The 26712-nt window shown below is 45.6% G+C and overlaps 6 non-coding genes across 6 annotated transcripts; all 6 read right to left on the bottom strand.

Moving 5' to 3' along the window:
- Positions 1-1451: 1451 nt before the first annotated feature.
- On the bottom strand, positions 1452-1534 carry TRNAL-CAG (transfer RNA leucine (anticodon CAG)). The gene has a single exon. It is a non-coding gene; the product is annotated as a tRNA-Leu (tRNA).
- A 3643-nt stretch (positions 1535-5177) lies between these two features.
- TRNAL-CAG (transfer RNA leucine (anticodon CAG)) lies at positions 5178-5260 on the bottom strand. Its single transcript has one exon. It is a non-coding gene; the product is annotated as a tRNA-Leu (tRNA).
- Positions 5261-8915: 3655 nt separating this feature from the next.
- Positions 8916-8998, bottom strand: TRNAL-CAG (transfer RNA leucine (anticodon CAG)). Its single transcript has one exon. It is a non-coding gene; the product is annotated as a tRNA-Leu (tRNA).
- Positions 8999-12454: 3456 nt separating this feature from the next.
- Positions 12455-12537, bottom strand: TRNAL-CAG (transfer RNA leucine (anticodon CAG)). Its single transcript has one exon. It is a non-coding gene; the product is annotated as a tRNA-Leu (tRNA).
- Positions 12538-17583: 5046 nt separating this feature from the next.
- Positions 17584-17666, bottom strand: TRNAL-CAG (transfer RNA leucine (anticodon CAG)). The gene has a single exon. It is a non-coding gene; the product is annotated as a tRNA-Leu (tRNA).
- Positions 17667-21219: 3553 nt separating this feature from the next.
- Positions 21220-21302, bottom strand: TRNAL-CAG (transfer RNA leucine (anticodon CAG)). Its single transcript has one exon. It is a non-coding gene; the product is annotated as a tRNA-Leu (tRNA).
- Positions 21303-26712: the final 5410 nt, after the last annotated feature.

Below are 26712 nucleotides of genomic sequence, written 5' to 3'. Positions count from 1 at the left end.
TTCAATTACCTCAAAGCATGAGAATTCCTAATGTTTTTCACACATCTCTTCTCAAACCATTCATTTACAGTCCTCTCTTTCCGGACCACACTCTGAGACCAGACCCAGTCCAAGCCATACTGGATTCCCGCCTCTCGAGAGGTAAGGTTCAATTCTTGGTCCATTGGAAGGGCTTTGGACCCGAAGAGAGATCATGGGTATCTCTTAAAGACATTCACACACCTGGGCTTCTCAAACGTTTCCAAAAAGTTTCCGTTCAAACCATGGGAGGATCATCCTGAGGCCGACGGAGGGGGGGTACTGTAAGGATGCGTGGATCGCGGCGCTCACAGCGCGGCCCCTCCTTACCTCCAAATGCCCCCGCTGTCGTGAGACGGCTTCCTCACCTCTCTCAACCTGCTCCCGCTGTGCGGGGGCGCCCCCCTCGTTCCCGACAGACCAGCACTGCCCCGCGGTCTCTCAGGTTTTCTGGCGCTTCTCTCTGGTCCTGGGCGCGCGCTCTCCGACTTTACAGAACGCGTGCCGGGCAAGGATAATTTATTCACTGCCTTAGATCAATTGATCTATCCTAGCACTGGGTGCAATTACCAGGGTCTTCCCCACAGTCCATTCTTTATTATACCAAGAAGCACTACATCCTTGTTATCTGTTGTATTAGCCTGCGTGTGCAGTGGTAAAAGGGATCTGTGGAAGATCAATCTGCTATCTTCCTTTTTAAGTAGGTAAAGGCATATTTATTTAAACGTTCGGCTTTGTGACAAGCGATCGGCGAATCCGGCCAAGTCCGTTTCCTGGAATTTCTCGCATTTCCCCCCCAAAATCCATTTTGCGGTGTAAAATCCGCAAACGGATTTGGGCGGTTTTAATCCACGTGGATTCATCAAAAACCGCCATTGGATACAATCCACCGATGGATTTGTAGAATCCAATCCACGAATTCAGCAATCCGCCAACGGATTTCTGAATCCAAGGATTATATTCTGCAAACCAAGGTTTCTGATCACTGAAGTTAGGCAACACCGGGTTGTACTTGCATGGGTGACAACAGGAGCAGTATTAGATTAGATTAGATTAGATAGATAGATAGATAGATAGAAAGATAGATAGATAGATAGATAGATAGATAGATAGATAGATAGATAGATAGATAGATAGATAGATAGATAAATAGATACTTCATTGCTATTAAAGCTTTTCACAATGTGAGATAAATAATGAAAAGTTTTAGACCGACATATAAAATTATAAGACTTCACTTTATCTCCCCTGTACTTCAGACACCAAAAAATAGATAGTAAACTCATAGACCATGCCTGGAAAATTATATGTATAGCGCTGAATACAAAGCCAGCGCTATGTAAAAGTTTTTATTATTTAATGGCAGCTACATATATCAGTTCTGAAATGGAAATGCAATTTGAAAATAACATTGTGCAAAGAACAAAAACAGTTGTCAGAAGTGGGATTCGAACCCACGCCTCCAGAGGAGACTGCGACCTGAACGCAGCGCCTTAGACCGCTCGGCCATCCTGACATACTTCGAAAGTGTTTTTGTCGTACATTAGACTGCATGAAAAAACATCAGAGTTCAAATGTTTATTGTATTGTATGTCTTTATTTATATAGCGCCATAAATGTACATAGCGCTTCACAGTAGTAATACATGTTGTAATCATATAAATAACAAATAATATAAATAACAGGTCATGGGAATAAATGCTTCAGACATAAAAGTAACATTAAGGAAGAGGAGTCCCTGTTCCGAGGAGCTTACAATCTAATTGGTAGGTAGGGGAACATATAGAGACAGTAGGAGGGAATTCTAGTAAGTGCGTCTGCAGGGGGCCAAGCTTTATGTATCATGTGTCCAGGATTATCCAGTGCTATTCATATGCTTCTTTAAGCAAATGTGTCTTAAGGTGGGTCTTAAAGGTGGATAGAGAGGGTGCTAGTCGGGTATTGAGGGGAAGGGCATTCCAGAGGTGCGGGGCAGTCAGTGAGAAAGGTTTAAGGCGGGAGAGGGCTTTAGATACAAAGGGGGTAGAAAGAAGACATCCTTGAGAAGAACGCAAGAGTCGGGGTGGTTGATAGCGAGAAATTAGGGCTGAGATGTAAGGAGGGGCAGAAGAGTGTAAAGCTTTAAAAGTGAGGAGGAGAATTGAGTGTGAGATGCGGGATTTGATCGGAAGCCAGGAGAGGGATTTCAGAAGGGGGACGCGGAGACAGATTTAGGAAAGAGTAGAGTGATTCTGGCAGCAGCGTTTAGGATAGATTGTAGGCGAGACAGGTGAGAGGCAGGAAGGCCGGACAGCAGGAGGTTGCAGTAATCGAGACGGGAGAGAATGAGGGCCTGAGTCAGAGTTTTAGCAGTCGAGTAACAGAGGAAAGGGCGTATCTTTGTGATATTGCGGAGGAAAAAGCGACAAGTTTTAGAAACGTTTTGAATGTGAGAGGAGTATGTGAGAGAGGAATCGAGTGTGACCCATAGGCAGCGTGCTTGGGCTACTGGGTGAATGATCGTATTTCCAACAGTATTGTGGAAGGAGGTAGTAGGGCCAGGTTTGGGAGGAAGTATAAGGAGCTCTGTTTTTGCCATGTTAAGTTTCAGTCGGCGGATAGCCATCCAGGATGATATTCCAGAGAGACATTCAGAAACTTTGGTCTGTATAGCAGGTGTAAGGTCAGGGGTTGAAAGGTAAATTTGTGTGTCGTCAGCATAGAGGTGATATTTAAACCCAAAAGATGTGATTAGGTTACCTGAAGAGTGTGTAAAAAGAAAAGAGAAGGGGTCCCAGGACAGAGCCATGGGGTACCCCCACAGAGAGATCGATAGAGGAGGAGGAGGTGTTGGCAAAAGAGACACTGAAAGTACGATAGGAGTGGTAAGAGGAGATCCAGGATAGAGCTTTGTTCTGAATACCAAGAGTATGGAGAATGTGGAGAAGAGGGTGGTCCACGGTGTCAAATGTGGCAGAGAGGTTGAGTAATATGAGCAGAATGTAATGATCTCTGTCTTTGGCAGCATGGAGGTCATCGGTTATTTTAGTGAGGGCTGTTTCAGTAGAGTGAGCAGTGCGGAAGCCAGATTGTAGAGGGTCTAGAAGAGAATAGGTGTTGAGAAAGTGGAGCAATCGAGAGAATACATGACGTTCAAGGAGTTTGGAGGCAAAAGGCAGAAGGGAGACAGGTCGATAGTTAAGACAGGTAGGGTCAAGCTTGCTGTTTTTGAGTAATTGTATAACGGTTGCATGCTTGAAGGAGGATGGTTAATCAAGGAGGAGGGTTAATCAATCTCTCGAGAAGTATTTAAGGTGCTTTGTCTCTGACTCCCAGTATGACTGGGCAGAATTACTTCCCTGGGCTGAGTATGCCTTTAATTCCTCCAGGAATTAATCCACTCGTGAGACACCTTTCTTTATTAATTACGGATTTCACCCGGCTCGCTATTTCCAATATCTCCTCTGGAGTTCCAGCTGTGGATGAACACATCTCCCTCCTACAGGACTCTTGGGCTAGAATTCAATCGGCACTTAAAAAGGCCTCCTTGACTTCTAAAATCCAGACTGACCACCGTCGCCGACCTGCAACCAACTACAAACCAGGGGACAAGGTTTGGTTGTCTACTAAAAATATCCACCTCAAAACCCCTTCCCCTAAATTGGCACCTAGGTTTCTGGGGCCATTTCCTATCATGGAGCAAATAAACCCGGTGGCCTTCCTTCTTCAATTACCTCAAAGCATGAGAATTCCTAATGTTTTTCACACATCTCTTCTCAAACCATTCATTTACAGTCCTCTCTTTCCGGACCACACTCTGAGACCAGACCCAGTCCAAGCCATACTGGATTCCCGCCTCTCGAGAGGTAAGGTTCAATTCTTGGTCCATTGGAAGGGCTTTGGACCCGAAGAGAGATCATGGGTATCTCTTAAAGACATTCACACACCTGGGCTTCTCAAACGTTTCCAAAAAGTTTCCGTTCAAACCATGGGAGGATCATCCTGAGGCCGACGGAGGGGGGGTACTGTAAGGATGCGTGGATCGCGGCGCTCACAGCGCGGCCCCTCCTTACCTCCAAATGCCCCCGCTGTCGTGAGACGGCTTCCTTACCTCTCTCAACCTGCTCCCGCTGTGCGGGGGCGCCCCCCTCGTTCCCGACAGACCAGCACTGCCCCGCGGTCTCTCAGGTTTTCTGGCGCTTCTCTCTGGTCCTGGGCGCGCGCTCTCCGACTTTACAGAACGCGTGCCGGGCAAGGATAATTTATTCACTGCCTTAGATCAATTGATCTATCCTAGCACTGGGTGCAATTACCAGGGTCTTCCCCACAGTCCATTCTTTATTATACCAAGAAGCACTACATCCTTGTTATCTGTTGTATTAGCCTGCGTGTGCAGTGGTAAAAGGGATCTGTGGAAGATCAATCTGCTATCTTCCTTTTTAAGTAGGTAAAGGCATATTTATTTAAACGTTCGGCTTTGTGACAAGCGATCGGCGAATCCGGCCAAGTCCGTTTCCTGGAATTTCTCGCATTTCCCCCCCAAAATCCATTTTGCGGTGTAAAATCCGCAAACGGATTTGGGCGGTTTTAATCCACGTGGATTCATCAAAAACCGCCATTGGATACAATCCACCGATGGATTTGTAGAATCCAATCCACGAATTCAGCAATCCGCCAACGGATTTCTGAATCCAAGGATTATATTCTGCAAACCAAGGTTTCTGATCACTGAAGTTAGGCAACACCGGGTTGTACTTGCATGGGTGACAACAGGAGCAGTATTAGATTAGATTAGATTAGATAGATAGATAGATAGATAGAAAGATAGATAGATAGATAGATAGATAGATAGATAGATAGATAGATAGATAGATAGATAGATAGATAGATAGATAAATAGATACTTCATTGCTATTAAAGCTTTTCACAATGTGAGATAAATAATGAAAAGTTTTAGACCGACATATGAAATTATAAGACTTCACTTTATCTCCCCTGTACTTCAGACACCAAAAAATAGATAGTAAACTCATAGACCATGCCTGGAAAATTATATGTATAGCGCTGAATACAAAGCCAGCGCTATGTAAAAGTTTTTATTATTTAATGGCAGCTACATATATCAGTTCTGAAATGGAAATGCAATTTGAAAATAACATTGTGCAAAGAACAAAAACAGTTGTCAGAAGTGGGATTCGAACCCACGCCTCCAGAGGAGACTGCGACCTGAACGCAGCGCCTTAGACCGCTCGGCCATCCTGACATACTTCAAAAGTGTTTTTGTCGTACATTAGACTGCATGAAAAAACATCAGAGTTCAAATGTTTATTGTATTGTATGTCTTTATTTATATAGCGCCATAAATGTACATAGCGCTTCACAGTAGTAATACATGTTGTAATCATATAAATAACAAATAATATAAATAACAGGTCATGGGAATAAATGCTTCAGACATAAAAGTAACATTAAGGAAGAGGAGTCCCTGTTCCGAGGAGCTTACAATCTAATTGGTAGGTAGGGGAACATATAGAGACAGTAGGAGGGAATTCTAGTAAGTGCGTCTGCAGGGGGCCAAGCTTTATGTATCATGTGTCCAGGATTATCCAGTGCTATTCATATGCTTCTTTAAGCAAATGTGTCTTAAGGTGGGTCTTAAAGGTGGATAGAGAGGGTGCTAGTCGGGTATTGAGGGGAAGGGCATTCCAGAGGTGCGGGGCAGTCAGTGAGAAAGGTTTAAGGCGGGAGAGGGCTTTAGATACAAAGGGGGTAGAAAGAAGACATCCTTGAGAAGAACGCAAGAGTCGGGGTGGTTGATAGCGAGAAATTAGGGCTGAGATGTAAGGAGGGGCAGAAGAGTGTAAAGCTTTAAAAGTGAGGAGGAGAATTGAGTGTGAGATGCGGGATTTGATCGGAAGCCAGGAGAGGGATTTCAGAAGGGGGACGCGGAGACAGATTTAGGAAAGAGTAGAGTGATTCTGGCAGCAGCGTTTAGGATAGATTGTAGGCGAGACAGGTGAGAGGCAGGAAGGCCGGACAGCAGGAGGTTGCAGTAATCGAGACGGGAGAGAATGAGGGCCTGAGTCAGAGTTTTAGCAGTCGAGTAACAGAGGAAAGGGCGTATCTTTGTGATATTGCGGAGGAAAAAGCGACAAGTTTTAGAAACGTTTTGAATGTGAGAGGAGTATGTGAGAGAGGAATCGAGTGTGACCCATAGGCAGCGTGCTTGGGCTACTGGGTGAATGATCGTATTTCCAACAGTATTGTGGAAGGAGGTAGTAGGGCCAGGTTTGGGAGGAAGTATAAGGAGCTCTGTTTTTGCCATGTTAAGTTTCAGTCGGCGGATAGCCATCCAGGATGATATTCCAGAGAGACATTCAGAAACTTTGGTCTGTATAGCAGGTGTAAGGTCAGGGGTTGAAAGGTAAATTTGTGTGTCGTCAGCATAGAGGTGATATTTAAACCCAAAAGATGTGATTAGGTTACCTGAAGAGTGTGTAAAAAGAAAAGAGAAGGGGTCCCAGGACAGAGCCATGGGGTACCCCCACAGAGAGATCGATAGAGGAGGAGGAGGTGTTGGCAAAAGAGACACTGAAAGTACGATAGGAGTGGTAAGAGGAGATCCAGGATAGAGCTTTGTTCTGAATACCAAGAGTATGGAGAATGTGGAGAAGAGGGCGGTCCACGGTGTCAAATGTGGCAGAGAGGTTGAGTAATATGAGCAGAATGTAATGATCTCTGTCTTTGGCAGCATGGAGGTCATCGGTTATTTTAGTGAGGGCTGTTTCAGTAGAGTGAGCAGTGCGGAAGCCAGATTGTAGAGGGTCTAGAAGAGAATAGGTGTTGAGAAAGTGGAGCAATCGAGAGAATACATGACGTTCAAGGAGTTTGGAGGCAAAAGGCAGAAGGGAGACAGGTCGATAGTTAAGACAGGTAGGGTCAAGCTTGCTGTTTTTGAGTAATTGTATAACGGTTGCATGCTTGAAGGAGGATGGTTAATCAAGGAGGAGGGTTAATCAATCTCTCGAGAAGTATTTAAGGTGCTTTGTCTCTGACTCCCAGTATGACTGGGCAGAATTACTTCCCTGGGCTGAGTATGCCTTTAATTCCTCCAGGAATGAATCCACTCGTGAGACACCTTTCTTTATTAATTACGGATTTCACCCGGCTCGCTATTTCCAATATCTCCTCTGGAGTTCCAGCTGTGGATGAACACATCTCCCTCCTACAGGACTCTTGGGCTAGAATTCAATCGGCACTTAAAAAGGCCTCCTTGACTTCTAAAATCCAGACTGACCACCGTCGCCGACCTGCAACCAACTACAAACCAGGGGACAAGGTTTGGTTGTCTACTAAAAATATCAACCTCAAAACCCCTTCCCCTAAATTGGCACCTAGGTTTCTGGGGCCATTTCCTATCATGGAGCAAATAAACCCGGTGGCCTTCCTTCTTCAATTACCTCAAAGCATGAGAATTCCTAATGTTTTTCACACATCTCTTCTCAAACCATTCATTTACAGTCCTCTCTTTCCGGACCACACTCTGAGACCAGACCCAGTCCAAGCCATACTGGATTCCCGCCTCTCGAGAGGTAAGGTTCAATTCTTGGTCCATTGGAAGGGCTTTGGACCCGAAGAGAGATCATGGGTATCTCTTAAAGACATTCACACACCTGGGCTTCTCAAACGTTTCCAAAAAGTTTCCGTTCAAACCATGGGAGGATCATCCTGAGGCCGACGGAGGGGGGGTACTGTAAGGATGCGTGGATCGCGGCGCTCACAGCGCGGCCCCTCCTTACCTCCAAATGCCCCCGCTGTCGTGAGACGGCTTCCTCACCTCTCTCAACCTGCTCCCGCTGTGCGGGGGCGCCCCCCTCGTTCCCGACAGACCAGCACTGCCCCGCGGTCTCTCAGGTTTTCTGGCGCTTCTCTCTGGTCCTGGGCGCGCGCTCTCCGACTTTACAGAACGCGTGCCGGGCAAGGATAATTTATTCACTGCCTTAGATCAATTGATCTATCCTAGCACTGGGTGCAATTACCAGGGTCTTCCCCACAGTCCATTCTTTATTATACCAAGAAGCACTACATCCTTGTTATCTGTTGTATTAGCCTGCGTGTGCAGTGGTAAAAGGGATCTGTGGAAGATCAATCTGCTATCTTCCTTTTTAGGTAGGTAAAGGCATATTTATTTAAACGTTCGGCTTTGTGACAAGCGATCGGCGAATCCGGCCAAGTCCGTTTCCTGGAATTTCTCGCATTTCCCCCCCAAAATCCATTTTGCGGTGTAAAATCCGCAAACGGATTTGGGCGGTTTTAATCCACGTGGATTCATCAAAAACCGCCATTGGATACAATCCACCGATGGATTTGTAGAATCCAATCCACGAATTCAGCAATCCGCCAACGGATTTCTGAATCCAAGGATTATATTCTGCAAACCAAGGTTTCTGATCACTGAAGTTAGGCAACACCGGGTTGTACTTGCATGGGTGACAACAGGAGCAGTATTAGATTAGATTAGATTAGATAGATAGATAGATAGATAGATAGATAGAAAGATAGAAAGATAGATAGATAGATAGATAGATAGATAGATAGATAGATAGATAGATAGATAGATAGATAGATAGATAAATAGATACTTCATTGCTATTAAAGCTTTTCACAATGTGAGATAAATAATGAAAAGTTTTAGACCGACATATAAAATTATAAGACTTCACTTTATCTCCCCTGTACTTCAGACACCAAAAAATAGATAGTAAACTCATAGACCATGCCTGGAAAATTATATGTATAGCGCTGAATACAAAGCCAGCGCTATGTAAAAGTTTTTATTATTTAATGGCAGCTACATATATCAGTTCTGAAATGGAAATGCAATTTGAAAATAACATTGTGCAAAGAACAAAAACAGTTGTCAGAAGTGGGATTCGAACCCACGCCTCCAGAGGAGACTGCGACCTGAACGCAGCGCCTTAGACCGCTCGGCCATCCTGACATACTTCGAAAGTGTTTTTGCCGTACATGAGACTGCATGAAAAAACATCAGAGTTCAAATGTTTATTGTATTGTATGTCTTTATTTATATAGCGCCATAAATGTACATAGCGCTTCACAGTAGTAATACATGTTGTAATCATATAAATAACAAATAATATAAATAACAGGTCATGGGAATAAATGCTTCAGACATAAAAGTAACATTAAGGAAGAGGAGTCCCTGTTCCGAGGAGCTTACAATCTAATTGGTAGGTAGGGGAACATATAGAGACAGTAGGAGGGAATTCTAGTAAGTGCGTCTGCAGGGGGCCAAGCTTTATGTATCATGTGTCCAGGATTATCCAGTGCTATTCATATGCTTCTTTAAGCAAATGTGTCTTAAGGTGGGTCTTAAAGGTGGATAGAGAGGGTGCTAGTCGGGTATTGAGGGGAAGGGCATTCCAGAGGTGCGGGGCAGTCAGTGAGAAAGGTTTAAGGTGGGAGAGGGCTTTAGATACAAAGGGGGTAGAAAGAAGACATCCTTGAGAAGAACGCAAGAGTCGGGGTGGTTGATAGCGAGAAATTAGGGCTGAGATGTAAGGAGGGGCAGAAGAGTGTAAAGCTTTAAAAGTGAGGAGGAGAATTGAGTGTGAGATGCGGGATTTGATCGGAAGCCAGGAGAGGGATTTCAGAAGGGGGACGCGGAGACAGATTTAGGAAAGAGTAGAGTGATTCTGGCAGCAGCGTTTAGGATAGATTGTAGGCGAGACAGGTGAGAGGCAGGAAGGCCGGACAGCAGGAGGTTGCAGTAATCGAGACGGGAGAGAATGAGGGCCTGAGTCAGAGTTTTAGCAGTCGAGTAACAGAGGAAAGGGCGTATCTTTGTGATATTGCGGAGGAAAAAGCGACAAGTTTTAGAAACGTTTTGAATGTGAGAGGAGTATGTGAGAGAGGAATCGAGTGTGACCCATAGGCAGCGTGCTTGGGCTACTGGGTGAATGATCGTATTTCCAACAGTATTGTGGAAGGAGGTAGTAGGGCCAGGTTTGGGAGGAAGTATAAGGAGCTCTGTTTTTGCCATGTTAAGTTTCAGTCGGCGGATAGCCATCCAGGATGATATTCCAGAGAGACATTCAGAAACTTTGGTCTGTATAGCAGGTGTAAGGTCAGGGGTTGAAAGGTAAATTTGTGTGTCGTCAGCATAGAGGTGATATTTAAACCCAAAAGATGTGATTAGGTTACCTGAAGAGTGTGTAAAAAGAAAAGAGAAGGGGTCCCAGGACAGAGCCATGGGGTACCCCCACAGAGAGATCGATAGAGGAGGAGGAGGTGTTGGCAAAAGAGACACTGAAAGTACGATAGGAGTGGTAAGAGGAGATCCAGGATAGAGCTTTGTTCTGAATACCAAGAGTATGGAGAATGTGGAGAAGAGGGTGGTCCACGGTGTCAAATGTGGCAGAGAGGTTGAGTAATATGAGCAGAATGTAATGATCTCTGTCTTTGGCAGCATGGAGGTCATCGGTTATTTTAGTGAGGGCTGTTTCAGTAGAGTGAGCAGTGCGGAAGCCAGATTGTAGAGGGTCTAGAAGAGAATAGGTGTTGAGAAAGTGGAGCAATCGAGAGAATACATGACGTTCAAGGAGTTTGGAGGCAAAAGGCAGAAGGGAGACAGGTCGATAGTTAAGACAGGTAGGGTCAAGCTTGCTGTTTTTGAGTAATTGTATAACGGTTGCATGCTTGAAGGAGGATGGTTAATCAAGGAGGAGGGTTAATCAATCTCTCGAGAAGTATTTAAGGTGCTTTGTCTCTGACTCCCAGTATGACTGGGCAGAATTACTTCCCTGGGCTGAGTATGCCTTTAATTCCTCCAGGAATGAATCCACTCGTGAGACACCTTTCTTTATTAATTACGGATTTCACCCGGCTCGCTATTTCCAATATCTCCTCTGGAGTTCCAGCTGTGGATGAACACATCTCCCTCCTACAGGACTCTTGGGCTAGAATTCAATCGGCACTTAAAAAGGCCTCCTTGACTTCTAAAATCCAGACTGACCACCGTCGCCGACCTGCAACCAACTACAAACCAGGGGACAAGGTTTGGTTGTCTACTAAAAATATCCACCTCAAAACCCCTTCCCCTAAATTGGCACCTAGGTTTCTGGGGCCATTTCCTATCATGGAGCAAATAAACCCGGTGGCCTTCCTTCTTCAATTACCTCAAAGCATGAGAATTCCTAATGTTTTTCACACATCTCTTCTCAAACCATTCATTTACAGTCCTCTCTTTCCGGACCACACTCTGAGACCAGACCCAGTCCAAGCCATACTGGATTCCCGCCTCTCGAGAGGTAAGGTTCAATTCTTGGTCCATTGGAAGGGCTTTGGACCCGAAGAGAGATCATGGGTATCTCTTAAAGACATTCACACACCTGGGCTTCTCAAACGTTTCCAAAAAGTTTCCGTTCAAACCATGGGAGGATCATCCTGAGGCCGACGGAGGGGGGGTACTGTAAGGATGCGTGGATCGCGGCGCTCACAGCGCGGCCCCTCCTTACCTCCAAATGCCCCCGCTGTCGTGAGACGGCTTCCTCACCTCTCTCAACCTGCTCCCGCTGTGCGGGGGCGCCCCCCTCGTTCCCGACAGACCAGCACTGCCCCGCGGTCTCTCAGGTTTTCTGGCGCTTCTCTCTGGTCCTGGGCGCGCGCTCTCCGACTTTACAGAACGCGTGCCGGGCAAGGATAATTTATTCACTGCCTTAGATCAATTGATCTATCCTAGCACTGGGTGCAATTACCAGGGTCTTCCCCACAGTCCATTCTTTATTATACCAAGAAGCACTACATCCTTGTTATCTGTTGTATTAGCCTGCGTGTGCAGTGGTAAAAGGGATCTGTGGAAGATCAATCTGCAAACGGATTTGGGCGGTTTTAATCCACGTGGATTCATCAAAAACCGCCATTGGATACAATCCACCGATGGATTTGTAGAATCCAATCCACGAATTCAGCAATCCGCCAACGGATTTCTGAATCCAAGGATTATATTCTGCAAACCAAGGTTTCTGATCACTGAAGTTAGGCAACATCGGGTTGTACTTGCATGGGTGACAACAGGAGCAGTATTAGATTAGATTAGATTAGATAGATAGATAGATAGATAGATAGATAGATAGATAGATAGATAGATAGATAGATAAATAGATACTTCATTGCTATTAAAGCTTTTCACAATGTGAGATAAATAATGAAAAGTTTTAGACCGACATATAAAATTATAAGACTTCACTTTATCTCCCCTGTACTTCAGACACCAAAAAATAGATAGTAAACTCATAGACCATGCCTGGAAAATTATATGTATAGCGCTGAATACAAAGCCATGTAAAAGTTTTTATTATTTAATGGCAGCTACATATATCAGTTCTGAAATGGAAATGCAATTTGAAAATAACATTGTGCAAAGAACAAAAACAGTTGTCAGAAGTGGGATTCGAACCCACGCCTCCAGAGGAGACTGCGACCTGAACGCAGCGCCTTAGACCGCTCGGCCATCCTGACATACTTAGAAAGTGTTTTTGTCGTACATGAGACTGCATGAAAAAACATCAGAGTTCAAATGTTTATTGTATTGTATGTCTTTATTTATATAGCGCCATAAATGTACATAGCGCTTCACAGTAGTAATACATGTTGTAATCATATAAATAACAAATAATATAAATAACAGGTCATGGGAATAAATGCTTCAGACATAAAAGTAACATTAAGGAAGAGGAGTCCCTGTTCCGAGGAGCTTACAATAAAATTGGTAGGTAGGGGAACATATAGAGACAGTAGGAGGGAATTCTAGTAAGTGCGTCTGCAAGGGGCCAAGCTTTATGTATCATGTATCCAGGATTATCCAGTGCTATTCATATGCTTCTTTAAGCAAATGTGTCTTAAGGTGGGTCTTAAAGGTGGATAGAGAGGGTGCTAGTTGGGTATTGAGGGGAAGGGCATTCCAGAGGTGCGGGGCAGTCAGTGAGAAAGGTTTAAGGCGGGAGAGGGCTTTAGATACAAAGGGGGTAGAAAGAAGACATCCTTGAGAAGAACGCAAGAGTCGGGATGGTTGATAGCGAGAAATTAGGGCTGAGATGTAAGGAGGGGCAGAAGAGTGTAAAGCTTTAAAAGTGAGGAGGAGAATTGAGTGTGAGATGCGGGATTTGATCGGAAGCCAGGAGAGGGATTTCAGAAGGGGGACGCGGAGACAGATTTAGGAAAGAGTAGAGTGATTCTGGCAGCAGCGTTTAGGATAGATTGTAGGCGAGACAGGTGAGAGGCAGGAAGGCCGGACAGCAGGAGGTTGCAGTAATCGAGACGGGAGAGAATGAGGGCCTGAGTCAGAGTTTTAGCAGTCGAGTAACAGAGGAAAGGGCGTATCTTTGTGATATTGCAGAGGAAAAAGCGACAAGTTTTAGAAACGTTTTGAATGTGAGAGGAGTATGTGAGAGAGGAATCGAGTGTGACCCATAGGCAGCGTGCTTGGGCTACTGGGTGAATGATCGTATTTCCAACAGTATTGTGGAAGGAGGTAGTAGGGCCAGGTTTGGGAGGAAGTATAAGGAGCTCTGTTTTTGCCATGTTAAGTTTCAGTCGGCGGATAGCCATCCAGGATGATATTCCAGAGAGACATTCAGAAATTTTGGTCTGTATAGCAGGTGTAAGGTCAGGGGTTGAAAGGTAAATTTGTGTGTCGTCAGCATAGAGGTGATATTTAAACCCAAAAGATGTGATTAGGTTACCTGGAGAGTGTGTAAAAAGAAAAGAGAAGGGGTCCCAGGACAGAGCCATGGGGTACCCCCACAGAGAGATCGATAGAGGTGGAGGAGGTGTTGGCAAAAGAGACACTGAAATTACAATGGGAGAGGTAAGAGGAGATCCAGGATAGAGCTTTGTTCTGAATACCAAGAGTATGGAGAATGTGGAGAAGAGGGTGGTCCACGGTGTCAAATGTGGCAGAGAGGTCGAGTAATAGGAGCAGAGTGTAATGACCTCTGTCTTTGGCAGCATGGAGGTCGTCGGTTATTTTAGTGAGGGCTGTTTCAGTAGAGTGAGCAGTGCGGAAGCCAAATTTAGAGGGTCTAGAAGAAAATAGGTGTTGAGAAAGTGGAGCAAACGAGAGAATACATGACGTTCAAGGAGTTTGGAGGCAAAAGGCAGGAGGGAGACAGGTCGATAGTTAAGACAGGTAGGGTCAAGCTTGCTGTTTTTGAGTAATTGTATAACGGTTGCATGCTTGAAGGAGGATGGTTAATCAAGGAGGAGGGTTAATCAATCTCTCGAGAAGTATTTAAGGTGCTTTGTCTCTGACTCCCAGTATGACTGGGCAGAATTACTTCCCTGGGCTGAGTATGCCTTTAATTCCTCCAGGAATTAATCCACTCGTGAGACACCTTTCTTTATTAATTACGGATTTCACCCGGCTCGCTATTTCCAATATCTCCTCTGGAGTTCCAGCTGTGGATGAACACATCTCCCTCCTACAGGACTCTTGGGCTAGAATTCAATCGGCACTTAAAAAGGCCTCCTTGACTTCTAAAATCCAGACTGACCACCGTCGCCGACCTGCAACCAACTACAAACCAGGGGACAAGGTTTGGTTGTCTACTAAAAATATCCACCTCAAAACCCCTTCCCCTAAATTGGCACCTAGGTTTCTGGGGCCATTTCCTATCATGGAGCAAATAAACCCGGTGGCCTTCCTTCTTCAATTACCTCAAAGCATGAGAATTCCTAATGTTTTTCACACATCTCTTCTCAAACCATTCATTTACAGTCCTCTCTTTCCGGACCACACTCTGAGACCAGACCCAGTCCAAGCCATACTGGATTCCCGCCTCTCGAGAGGTAAGGTTCAATTCTTGGTCCATTGGAAGGGCTTTGGACCCGAAGAGAGATCATGGGTATCTCTTAAAGACATTCACACACCTGGGCTTCTCAAACGTTTCCAAAAAGTTTCCGTTCAAACCATGGGAGGATCATCCTGAGGCCGACGGAGGGGGGGTACTGTAAGGATGCGTGGATCGCGGCGCTCACAGCGCGGCCCCTCCTTACCTCCAAATGCCCCCGCTGTCGTGAGACGGCTTCCTCACCTCTCTCAACCTGCTCCCGCTGTGCGGGGGCGCCCCCCTCGTTCCCGACAGACCAGCACTGCCCCGCGGTCTCTCAGGTTTTCTGGCGCTTCTCTCTGGTCCTGGGCGCGCGCTCTCCGACTTTACAGAACGCGTGCCGGGCAAGGATAATTTATTCACTGCCTTAGATCAATTGATCTATCCTAGCACTGGGTGCAATTACCAGGGTCTTCCCCACAGTCCATTCTTTATTATACCAAGAAGCACTACATCCTTGTTATCTGTTGTATTAGCCTGCGTGTGCAGTGGTAAAAGGGATCTGTGGAAGATCAATCTGCTATCCGCAAACGGATTTGGGCGGTTTTAATCCACGTGGATTCATCAAAAACCGCCATTGGATACAATCCACCGATGGATACCAAGAGTATGGAGAATGTGGAGAAGAGGGTGGTCCACGGTGTCAAATGTGGCAGAGAGGTCGAGTAATAGGAGCAGAGTGTAATGACCTCTGTCTTTGGCAGCATGGAGGTCGTCGGTTATTTTAGTGAGGGCTGTTTCAGTAGAGTGAGCAGTGCGGAAGCCAAATTTAGAGGGTCTAGAAGAAAATAGGTGTTGAGAAAGTGGAGCAAACGAGAGAATACATGACGTTCAAGGAGTTTGGAGGCAAAAGGCAGGAGGGAGACAGGTCGATAGTTAAGACAGGTAGGGTCAAGCTTGCTGTTTTTGAGTAATTGTATAACGGTTGCATGCTTGAAGGAGGATGGTTAATCAAGGAGGAGGGTTAATCAATCTCTCGAGAAGTATTTAAGGTGCTTTGTCTCTGACTCCCAGTATGACTGGGCAGAATTACTTCCCTGGGCTGAGTATGCCTTTAATTCCTCCAGGAATTAATCCACTCGTGAGACACCTTTCTTTATTAATTACGGATTTCACCCGGCTCGCTATTTCCAATATCTCCTCTGGAGTTCCAGCTGTGGATGAACACATCTCCCTCCTACAGGACTCTTGGGCTAGAATTCAATCGGCACTTAAAAAGGCCTCCTTGACTTCTAAAATCCAGACTGACCACCGTCGCCGACCTGCAACCAACTACAAACCAGGGGACAAGGTTTGGTTGTCTACTAAAAATATCCACCTCAAAACCCCTTCCCCTAAATTGGCACCTAGGTTTCTGGGGCCATTTCCTATCATGGAGCAAATAAACCCGGTGGCCTTCCTTCTTCAATTACCTCAAAGCATGAGAATTCCTAATGTTTTTCACACATCTCTTCTCAAACCATTCATTTACAGTCCTCTCTTTCCGGACCACACTCTGAGACCAGACCCAGTCCAAGCCATACTGGATTCCCGCCTCTCGAGAGGTAAGGTTCAATTCTTGGTCCATTGGAAGGGCTTTGGACCCGAAGAGAGATCATGGGTATCTCTTAAAGACATTCACACACCTGGGCTTCTCAAACGTTTCCAAAAAGTTTCCGTTCAAACCATGGGAGGATCATCCTGAGGCCGACGGAGGGGGGGTACTGTAAGGATGCGTGGATCGCGGCGCTCACAGCGCGGCCCCTCCTTACCTCCAAATGCCCCCGCTGTCGTGAGACGGCTTCCTCACCTCTCTCAACCTGCTCCCGCTGTGCGGGGGCGCCCCCCTCGTTCCCGACAGACCAGCACTGCCCCGCGGTCTCTCAGGTTTTCTGGCGCTTCTCTCTGGTCCTGGGCGCGCGCTCTCCGACTTTACAGAACGCGTGCCGGGCAAGGATAATTTATTCACTGCCTTAGATCAATTGATCTATCCTAGCACTGGGTGCAATTACCAGGGTCTTCCCCACAGTCCATTCTTTATTATACCAAGAAGCACTACATCCTTGTTATCTGTTGTATTAGCCTGCGTGTGCAGTGGTAAAAGGGATCTGTGGAAGATCAATCTGCTATCCGCAAACGGATTTGGGCGGTTTTAATCCACGTGGATTCATCAAAAACCGCCATTGGATACAATCCACCGATGGATTTGTAGAATACAATCCACGAATTCAGCAATCCGCCAACGGATTTCTGAATCCAAGGATTATATTCTGCAAACCAAGGTTTCTGATCACTGAAGTTAGGCAACATCGGGTTGTACTTGCATGGGTGACAACAGGAGCAGTATTAGATTAGATTAGATAGATAGATAGATAGATAGATAGATAGATAGATAGATAGATAGATAGATAGATAGATAAATAGATACTTCATTGCTATTAAAGCTTTTCACAATGTGAGATAAATAATGAAAAGTTTTAGACCGACATATAAAATTATAAGACTTCACTTTATCTCCCCTGTACTTCAGACACCAAAAAATAGATAGTAAACTCATAGACCATGCCTGGAAAATTATATGTATAGCGCTGAATACAAAGCCATGTAAAAGTTTTTATTATTTAATGGCAGCTACATATATCAGTTCTGAAATGGAAATGCAATTTGAAAATAACATTGTGCAAAGAACAAAAACAGTTGTCAGAAGTGGGATTCGAACCCACGCCTCCAGAGGAGACTGCGACCTGAACACAGCGCCTTAGACCGCTCGGCCATCCTGACATACTTAGAAAGTGTTTTTGTCGTACATGAGACTGCATGAAAAAACATCAGAGTTCAAATGTTTATTGTATTGTATGTCTTTATTTATATAGCGCCATAAATGTACATAGCGCTTCACAGTAGTAATACATGTTGTAATCATATAAATAACAAATAATATAAATAACAGGTCATGGGAATAAATGCTTCAGACATAAAAGTAACATTAAGGAAGAGGAGTCCCTGTTCCGAGGAGCTTACAATAAAATTGGTAGGTAGGGGAACATATAGAGACAGTAGGAGGGAATTCTAGTAAGTGCGTCTGCAAGGGGCCAAGCTTTATGTATCATGTATCCAGGATTATCCAGTGCTATTCATATGCTTCTTTAAGCAAATGTGTCTTAAGGTGGGTCTTAAAGGTGGATAGAGAGGGTGCTAGTCGGGTATTGAGGGGAAGGGCATTCCAGAGGTGCGGGGCAGTCAGTGAGAAAGGTTTAAGGCGGGAGAGGGCTTTAGATACAAAGGGGGTAGAAAGAAGACATCCTTGAGAAGAACGCAAGAGTCGGGATGGTTGATAGCGAGAAATTAGGGCTGAGATGTAAGGAGGGGCAGAAGAGTGTAAAGCTTTAAAAGTGAGGAGGAGAATTGAGTGTGAGATGCGGGATTTGATCGGAAGCCAGGAGAGGGATTTCAGAAGGGGGACGCGGAGACAGATTTAGGAAAGAGTAGAGTGATTCTGGCAGCAGCGTTTAGGATAGATTGTAGGCGAGACAGGTGAGAGGCAGGAAGGCCGGACAGCAGGAGGTTGCAGTAATCGAGACGGGAGAGAATGAGGGCCTGAGTCAGAGTTTTAGCAGTCGAGTAACAGAGGAAAGGGCGTATCTTTGTGATATTGCAGAGGAAAAAGCGACAAGTTTTAGAAACGTTTTGAATGTGAGAGGAGTATGTGAGAGAGGAATCGAGTGTGACCCATAGGCAGCGTGCTTGGGCTACTGGGTGAATGATCGTATTTCCAACAGTATTGTGGAAGGAGGTAGTAGGGCCAGGTTTGGGAGGAAGTATAAGGAGCTCTGTTTTTGCCATGTTAAGTTTCAGTCGGCGGATAGCCATCCAGGATGATATTCCAGAGAGACATTCAGAAATTTTGGTCTGTATAGCAGGTGTAAGGTCAGGGGTTGAAAGGTAAATTTGTGTGTCGTCAGCATAGAGGTGATATTTAAACCCAAAAGATGTGATTAGGTTACCTGGAGAGTGTGTAAAAAGAAAAGAGAAGGGGTCTTCTCAAACCATTCATTTACAGTCCTCTCTTTCCGGACCACACTCTGAGACCAGACCCAGTCCAAGCCATACTGGATTCCCGCCTCTCGAGAGGTAAGGTTCAATTCTTGGTCCATTGGAAGGGCTTTGGACCCGAAGAGAGATCATGGGTATCTCTTAAAGACATTCACACACCTGGGCTTCTCAAACGTTTCCAAAAAGTTTCCGTTCAAAGGTGGATAGAGAGGGTGCTAGTCGGGTATTGAGGGGAAGGGCATTCCAGAGGTGCGGGGCAGTCAGTGAGAAAGGTTTAAGGCGGGAGAGGGCTTTAGATACAAAGGGGGTAGAAAGAAGACATCCTTGAGAAGAACGCAAGAGTCGGGATGGTTGATAGCGAGAAATTAGGGCTGAGATGTAAGGAGGGGCAGAAGAGTGTAAAGCTTTAAAAGTGAGGAGGAGAATTGAGTGTGAGATGCGGGATTTGATCGGAAGCCAGGAGAGGGATTTCAGAAGGGGGACGCGGAGACAGATTTAGGAAAGAGTAGAGTGATTCTGGCAGCAGCGTTTAGGATAGATTGTAGGCGAGACAGGTGAGAGGCAGGAAGGCCGGACAGCAGGAGGTTGCAGTAATCGAGACGGGAGAGAATGAGGGCCTGAGTCAGAGTTTTAGCAGTCGAGTAACAGAGGAAAGGGCGTATCTTTGTGATATTGCAGAGGAAAAAGCGACAAGTTTTAGAAACGTTTTGAATGTGAGAGGAGTATGTGAGAGAGGAATCGAGTGTGACCCATAGGCAGCGTGCTTGGGCTACTGGGTGAATGATCGTATTTCCAACAGTATTGTGGAAGGAGGTAGTAGGGCCAGGTTTGGGAGGAAGTATAAGGAGCTCTGTTTTTGCCATGTTAAGTTTCAGTCGGCGGATAGCCATCCAGGATGATATTCCAGAGAGACATTCAGAAATTTTGGTCTGTATAGCAGGTGTAAGGTCAGGGGTTGAAAGGTAAATTTGTGTGTCGTCAGCATAGAGGTGATATTTAAACCCAAAAGATGTGATTAGGTTACCTGGAGAGTGTGTAAAAAGAAAAGAGAAGGGGTCCCAGGACAGAGCCATGGGGTACCCCCACAGAGAGATCGATAGAGGTGGAGGAGGTGTTGGCAAAAGAGACACTGAAATTACAATGGGAGAGGTAAGAGGAGATCCAGGATAGAGCTTTGTTCTGAATACCAAGAGTATGGAGAATGTGGAGAAGAGGGTGGTCCACGGTGTCAAATGTGGCAGAGAGGTCGAGTAATAGGAGCAGAGTGTAATGACCTCTGTCTTTGGCAGCATGGAGGTCGTCGGTTATTTTAGTGAGGGCTGTTTCAGTAGAGTGAGCAGTGCGGAAGCCAAATTTAGAGGGTCTAGAAGAAAATAGGTGTTGAGAAAGTGGAGCAAACGAGAGAATACATGACGTTCAAGGAGTTTGGAGGCAAAAGGCAGGAGGGAGACAGGTCGATAGTTAAGACAGGTAGGGTCAAGCTTGCTGTTTTTGAGTAATTGTATAACGGTTGCATGCTTGAAGGAGGATGGTTAATCAAGGAGGAGGGTTAATCAATCTCTCGAGAAGTATTTAAGGTGCTTTGTCTCTGACTCCCAGTATGACTGGGCAGAATTACTTCCCTGGGCTGAGTATGCCTTTAATTCCTCCAGGAATTAATCCACTCGTGAGACACCTTTCTTTATTAATTACGGATTTCACCCGGCTCGCTATTTCCAATATCTCCTCTGGAGTTCCAGCTATGGATGAACACATCTCCCTCCTACAGGACTCTTGGGCTAGAATTCAATCGGCACTTAAAAAGGCCTCCTTGTAGTGCTTGTATCCTGTACTTGCATGGGTGACAACAGGAGCAGTATTAGATTAGATTAGATTAGATAGATAGATAGATAGATAGATAGATAGATAGATAGATAGATAGAAAGATAGATAGATAGATAGATAGATAGATAGATAGATAGATAGATAGATAGATAGATAGATAGATAGATAGATAGATAGATACTTCATTGCTATTAAAGCTTTTCACAATGTGAGATAAATAATGAAAAGTTTTAGACCGACATATAAAATTATAAGACTTCACTTTATCTCCCCTGTACTTCAGACACCAAAAAATAGATAGTAAACTCATAGACCATGCCTGGAAAATTATATGTATAGCGCTGAATACACAGCCAGCGCTATGTAAAAGTTTTTATTATTTAATGGCAGCTACATATATCAGTTCTGAAATGGAAATGCAATTTGAAAATAACATTGTGCAAAGAACAAAAACAGTTGTCAGAAGTGGGATTCGAACCCACGCCTCCAGAGGAGACTGCGACCTGAACGCAGCGCCTTAGACCGCTCGGCCATCCTGACATACTTAGAAAGTGTTTTTGTCGTACATGAGACTGCATGAAAAAACATCAGAGTTCAAATGTTTATTGTATTGTATGTCTTTATTTATATAGCGCCATAAATGTACATAGCGCTTCACAGTAGTAATACATGTTGTAATCATATAAATAACAAATAATATAAATAACAGGTCATGGGAATAAGTGCTTCAGACATAAAAGTAACATTAAGGAAGAGGAGTCCCTGTTCCGAGGAGCTTACAATCTAATTGGTAGGTAGGGGAACATATAGAGACAGTAGGAGGGAATTCTAGTAAGTGCGTCTGCAGGGGGCCACGCTTTATGTATCATGTGTCCAGGATTATCCAGTGCTATTCATATGCTTCTTTAAGCAAATGTGTCTTAAGGTGAGTCTTAAAGGTGGATAGAGAGGGTGCTAGTCGGGTATTGAGGGGAAGGGCATTCCAGAGGTGCGTGGCAGTCAGTGAGAAAGGTTTAAGGCGGGAGAGGGCTTTAGATACAAAGGGGGTAGAAAGAAGACATCCTTGAGAAGAACGCAAGAGTCGGGGTGGTTGATGCTGGTGCTGACCCACCCCCCTGGACATGTTTAAGGTGTGGCACCCGAAACCCCCAATGCAGGGAAGATTGTTATAATTGTGGTGAGCAGTGCCCCGGTGTGACTGATTCACCTGTACTCACTCCTTTGTTACCTTCGCTCCCAGCTCCAACAGCACCCCCACCTATACAACCCACTACCCCGCCCACGAATGACAAACCAACCTTGACTGCCCATGTAGCACAACTATATCCTGTGCTGCAGGCGGACGGTTCCTATTACACCCCGACTGCATCCCTAATGCCCCTGATGCCAGCCCTTTAACCCCAAACAAAAACTGCCCCAGCGGTAGGGATTCAAGTCTACCCCGACACAACAATAGCACACAGACCCAGCAGCAGTGTCCACTACAGTGCGCCCGATAGTTTTGACTCAGATGTTGAGTCACAGGCCGCTGCACAGGAGGCGAACATGACCTGGAACACCAACCCCAGACCTCCCCCAGTACCCGACCGTGGCCCAAGGTTATATGGGCAGACGCCCAAGCAGGTAGAAGGCGCCCCAATAATGTATGTCACCTTCAACCCCCCAAAGCCTCCTCCCTGGTAACCACCCTACCAGACCCAGAGAAAAAACCTATGCCCTTTTATCGTAGAGTGGCCCAGATTCAAAAAACATACTCGGCAGCTCGACGGGATTTGGTTAGCTTATGCGAGATTAAGGCGGGGGAAGCATACTGGCCCATAATGGAAAAAAGCCTAACGGACGCTATGGTGACAGGTGATGATACATATGCCTCCGGGGTGGACTTTTGTGACCAATTACGTGACTGGGCCAGGGAAAAGCTGGCTGACCAAGCCATCAATATACAGGACGTGACTCAGGAAAAAGGGGAATCAGTGGAGAAATTCCATATCAGATTGTCCCAGGTTTTTTCCGATTTAGGTTTTTCCCCCTACAACAAAGCCCATAGTCAGATGTTATCTGCTGCATTTGTAGCCAGGACTCGAGGCACCCATTCGGAAAGGTTTAATTATGACACGACCAGAATTCCGGGTACTCCCTCTAGATACCCTTTTGTTGGTAAGTGAAGAGTCTTGAATCAAGCCAGGCCCTGAAGAAAACCACCCCTATTATGGTGGCGGAGAATGTCTCTGCCCCCACTTATGGCCAAGGTTACAATCATGTGCAGTATGAGCCACGACCACCTCCCACTTGTTTTAATTGCGGCCAACCTGGCCACTTCAAAAGGGACTGCACGGCACCCAGGCGTCCTCGCAGGATACAATATAATACCGGGAATAATAGTAACTCCCCTTACTCCCAGTGGAACCAAAGCAGGGACAACCGCTACCCCCATGATGATCAGCTTCCTCCCCGTCAAATGCCCTTTCAGCCCACCAATCATGGTGGGGACCAGCCCCGCTAGGAATCCGGCCTGTGTCAACCCCCCTTCTAGCCGTAGCTGCCCGGGAAGGAGAAGGTCCCCTAGCCCAGGTTATAATACCCACTAAAGATAGCACAAGCTGATGCTATCATGAAACATGTTAAGGCTCTCCTTGCAAATGGCGCATTAATACCTTGCACCTCACCCTGCAATACACCTCTTTTCCCTGTGAAGAAACGCACCGCGAAGGGTGAACCTGATAAGTATAGAATGGTTCAAGATCTTCGAGCATTGATGCAACCATTGTACGATGTCTTAACAACAAATCCCTTCCAGATGACCCCAGAGGCTTCCAAGAATTTCACTATTCTCAAACAGGTAATATCTTCGGCCCCTACCTTGGGCCTCACAGACTATGATTTACCCTTCAAGCTTTTCGTATCAGAACGAAATGGACATGCAACTGGAGTTTTAACACAGCCACACGCTGGCCGATGTCGACCTATTGGTTATTACTCCAGCCGTCTCGACGCTGTGGCTCGTGGTGGACCGTCCTGTCTTCGTGCTGTTTTTGCTGCTCAAGCACTGCTGGATAAAACTTCGGATATCGTTCTAGGGCATGATCTCATTCTCCTGGCACCACATGACATTGCTGCTATTCTCAATCAGACACAGCCAAAACATCTGTCCGCTGCCAGACACCTCAGGTTGCAATGCTCGCTTCTCATTCCAGACAATGTCACACTTCTCCGGTGCCAAGTGCTTAACCCCTCCACTCTTCTTCCACTTCCCGAGGGGGAGATGTGCAGGGACACGAACAAGAACAAAGCACAGCTGGAGCCGACCCACCCCATGATTGCTTCGAACTCATGAAGCTAGAAACAGCTCATCTGCCCACGGTGAGTGAAACGCTGATACAGAACCCCGATCTAATCCTGTTTGTGGATGGTTCTCGATATGCTGATCAACAAGGCACCTACCATACGGGTTATGCTGTCACCACAGACTCTGTGGTCCTACTGGCAAGCACACTACCGTCAACAGCATCCGCACAAGAGGCCGAACTACAAGCTCTCACTGCAGCGTGTAAACTGGCCGAAGGACATACGGCGAATATCTACACTGACTCTAGATATGCCTTTGGTGTAGCACACGATTTTGGCGTCATTTGGCAAACCAGGGGATTTCTGACAGCAGCAGGAACACCAGTGAAACACAGCTCAGCCATACAAGCTCTGATGGACGCCCTACTCCTTCCAAGCCATGTGGCCATCCTAAAGGTAAAAGCCCATGGGAAACTGAACACAGAAGAAGCCAGAGGAAACCATCTGGCGGATGTGGCGGCAAAACAAGCTGCCAGTGGGATACGAGAAGTGGAAGATCGAGTGGACACGATAAGGATGGTTCCGTTAATGCAGAACCTCCCAGTGAATCGAGAATATCTGAAGAAGTTGCAAGAATCTGCAACAAAGGAAGAAAAGGAAAGCTGGAAGAAAAGAGGTGGATCACCCCAAGAAGGAATTTACGAGTACAAGAAGAAACTTTGTCTGCCACGGGCACTGTATCCTGCTGTGGTACAATGGGCACATGGAGCAGCACATCTCTCGAAGACTCTTATGAATGCACTGATCGACAAATACTATGTGGCGCCTGGAATTACCCCAATGACTAGTAATTTCTGCAAATCATGTACAATTTGTGCAAAGTGTAACCCAGGACGTGTGGAAAAACCACCGCAGAAACACCTTGCAAGGCCCTTATACCCTTTCCAGCGTATCCAGATTGACCATATTCAGATGCCAAAGTCGGGCCGTTTTGAATATGCGTTAGTAATTGTAGATATGTTTTCAGGATGGCCAGAAGCCTATCCTGTCACCAATCTCACTGCAAAAACAACAGCAAAAAAACTCCTGACAGAGGTGGTTTGTAGATATGGGGTACATGAAGTAATAGAAAGCGACCAAGGCCCCGCTTTCACTGCTACGCTAGCTAAAGAAATTTGGTCCGCGCTAGGGACCACCCTTGCTTTCCACACCCCATACCATCCCCAGAGTAGCGGAAAGGTAGAAAGAATGAATGGCACACTGAAAACTAGAATGTTGAAAATGGCCCAGGAAACAAATATGCCCTGGCCAGATAGTCTACCCATTGCTTTGTTCAGTGTTCGATACACCCCACGAGGGGAACATGCTCTATCCCCATTTGAGATACTGTTTGGTACTGCCCCCAGACTTGGTTGTTACTACCCACAGCAGTTACAAATGCAGTCTGATGTTTTGACCAAATATGTAACTGCCCTAGCGCAAGAACTAACCAATATACATGGTCGAGTGTTTTCTTCTATTCCAGGTCCAGATCTAGATACCGGGACTCATAGACTCGTGCCCAGAGACTGGGTACTCGTGAAGAAATTTGTAAGGAAACACTCCCTAGAGCCAAGATATGATGGTCCTTTCCAAGTTCTGTTGACCACAGCCACATCAGTCAAACTACTGTAGCTGGCAAGAACACCTGGATACACATACACGCCTCTCATTGCAAGAAGGTTCAAGCTCCCAACGAGGACACCTCAGAAGGAAAATGATTCTATATATCTTTTGCTTGTTGGGTTTGGGGGGGGGGGCACAAAAGGTTGCTATCACCCAACATAAAGGGGTAGTCACGTTTTGGTATAATTCATCCAATACTCATGTAGCTACCTTCTCCTTTGATTATTGTAATATTGTCAGCTGCCCCTCAACGCATTGGCAGTGTAATATGTACCGAGACACTCCAAACTCTAGGGCTACATATATATGTATCACAGACAGTTATTGGGGACAGGAATGTGATTACTGGGGAGCAGTAGGATGGAACACGGGAGCAGATTGGGGATACCGACCACAAAATGGTCTAGCAAGGAAAGACAGGATGGCAAAAGATTCTCGCCCAAATAGGCATCGCAATAGTTATTATTTTTGTCTTGCTTGTGATTATTGTCTGCTGTGTTCTCCCATGTTTTAAAAAGTTCATGACCAAAGCTGTTGACAATAGCACTCCTACCTTTTTTCTGCAGTCAGATAATAATACTCCACTCTCGGAAGATGGTCCATTTACCCCGTTACAGTCCCTACCAGTTAAGTACAATAGTATAAACCCATAGGGACAGCATCTGACTTCCTTATGTGCAAAGTCTGTGGCAAGGGGGGTCATGGACAAGCCATGACTCGTCTAACGTACAGCACAAAAGAGTTCCCAGGCACATCTGGACAGATGAGTTAGTACACATATAGGGACAGACTCAGAAATAGACATTTCAAGGGGGGACTGTGATGGATTGGATAAAATGCCTATTTCTTCATCTGTAATACCTTGCTATGTTCCTTACTCAAAATGACTACCGCAGCTACCCCTCCCATCAAGTATGGAAGATGGCACCCAAACCAAAAGCTGATGTGTCCACTAAAACTACAATAACAAGACCATAAACTGCAATAACAAGACCATACA

Source organism: Ascaphus truei, unplaced genomic scaffold (assembly GCF_040206685.1).
Source record: "Ascaphus truei isolate aAscTru1 unplaced genomic scaffold, aAscTru1.hap1 HAP1_SCAFFOLD_802, whole genome shotgun sequence".
NCBI classification, from domain to species: domain Eukaryota; kingdom Metazoa; phylum Chordata; class Amphibia; order Anura; family Ascaphidae; genus Ascaphus; species Ascaphus truei.
Note: the sequence above shows the minus strand (reverse complement) of the source record. Positions and strands in the feature narration are given on the sequence as shown.